The following is a 1930-nucleotide window of genomic DNA, read 5'->3' as shown; positions in this document are numbered from 1 at the left end:
TTTGCAGCCGGCTTTGATATGCTGCCGTCGAGAAAAGCCAAACTTTTTGCGAGAGCTAAGAGCCATACGAAAATTAAGTGCCCACTCGTCATAGTTCAAACCGGTGAGAAGTGGTTGAGAAATCACAGCCCCCGGATTGTCGTTTGAGGTTAAATCGTAGGGAGAGATAGTCTTATGCTTCGGGTTGGTAGTCGTTAAAGCCATGGAGGATGCTCTGTTTTTGGAGTCGAAAACAGAGTAATAGTGAAAAAGGAGCCGAAAGGCAAGAAAAACAGAGAAGATCCGAGAGAAAAGCCGAGAGGCAATGAGAAGAGAAGAGCCGAGAGGCAAAAAGAAGGAAAAAAAAACCGAGAGGCAAAGAGGAGATAAAAGCCGAGAGGCAAAAAGAATTGTTTCGCGAGAGCGATTTTAAGATTTTTCTTGCTCTGATACCATGTAAAATTCAAGAGTAGAAGAAGATTCAACTTGTATTTCATGGACCATAAGGTCTTGTTTATATACAACTTTACGACATTGTAAACCCTAGAGAATAAAGGAAACTATACAAAATAGATTTGGTAATATCTATATACGATATCCCGAGATATCCTCAATACGAACAAAGTGATGCAGGTTGCTCTTGGTCGTGATGAATTCCGTTCTGGTATCTACAAGTCTCCAAGGTTCGTGTACTCTGCTTCTTACAATGGTTCTTTTATGTTAAACGCTTTGTGAACAAAACTTATTCCTTCTCTATATTTTGTTGTTGCTAGATCAACAAACAAGCTTGACTATGATCATCCAAATTCTGTTTGATGAATGCTTAGCCAAGTTCCAATAATTGATGGAATTTATCTTGAGGCTTATCTACCACCAAAGAAGGTATATTTGCTTTATGGATGCTTTGTTCTTTGGCGTGTGTTACATCCTACTGATGCATTTTTTTTGAGAGATTTTTCTCTGAAAAAAAAAGAAACAGATGAAAGATCTGATCTTTTGGTTTTGTGCCTTTTGTGGTTGCTTATTCAGATTCCTTTCTTGAGTAACCTAAACATATTTTTCCTTGGCAAGTTACTTCAGCGAGAAAGATATTCACAGAGCACACGTAACAAGCCTTCACATGATCACTCAGAGACTGAGCTAAGCAATGCTCACGGCGAGGTGATTGAACAAGGCTTCAAGCTGGAATGGTTGAAGTTAAAGCTTGATGAGGTTTCCTTAAAGAGGAAGAAATTAGATGTTGATGTCCTACAACTCGATGAACGTGTTAAGAATATTGAGCTGATGAGATTGGACTTCAAGCTGGATTGTTTGAAGACAAATCTTGAGGAGGTGTCCTTGGAGAGGAAGAAATCAGACGATGCTTGATGTCTCGGGTCCAACAACTCGAGGAATGCTTCAAGAACCTTGAGATGATTGTGTTGGATCTCAAAGTTAAATTGGACAAGGAGGAGGCCAAATCTTCTGCTGATGATTTTTTGTTGATCAATGAGGTTGAATGACGTAGAGATTCTAATAGTCAAAATTAGTCTTTATCAAAAGACCTGCTTAATGCTTATGTTGATGGTTTTATGCTTTATTTTTCTCTGCTCCACTTTTGGATATTTTTCTTCAATCATATTTTTTGTTTTTGTGGTAAGATTCAATCCAAAAATTAATGAGCAAATCAATTCGTTTTTCATTACTCTTAAAATTATAATCTTACCAATTAGAATTATTTAAACTTATAATCTTACCAATTAGTACTAATGTCATCAAATAAATACAAAACACTTTATCTTCTAACAATACACCATTTAACACTTATATTTCCTTTGCACTAAATATAAATTCATAAATACTATAAATTTTATTAGGCCAAAACTCAATATATTCAAATGAAATCAAATATAATATATTATGTGTGTAATTTTATAAAATTATTAATATGAAAATATATTGAGTACAAGTG

At 35.4% G+C, this 1930-nt stretch overlaps 1 long non-coding RNA gene across 1 annotated transcript; it reads left to right on the top strand.

Moving 5' to 3' along the window:
- Positions 1-597: 597 nt before the first annotated feature.
- On the top strand, positions 598-1656 carry LOC9299156. Its single transcript, XR_002330679.1, has 3 exons — positions 598-662; positions 753-861; positions 1051-1656. It is a non-coding gene; the product is annotated as an uncharacterized LOC9299156 (long non-coding RNA).
- The last annotated feature ends 274 nt before the right edge of the window (positions 1657-1930 follow it).

This window comes from Arabidopsis lyrata (assembly GCF_000004255.2).
Source record: "Arabidopsis lyrata subsp. lyrata unplaced genomic scaffold ARALYscaffold_34, whole genome shotgun sequence".
In the NCBI taxonomy this organism is placed as follows: Eukaryota; Viridiplantae; Streptophyta; class Magnoliopsida; order Brassicales; family Brassicaceae; genus Arabidopsis; species Arabidopsis lyrata.
Note: the sequence above shows the minus strand (reverse complement) of the source record. Positions and strands in the feature narration are given on the sequence as shown.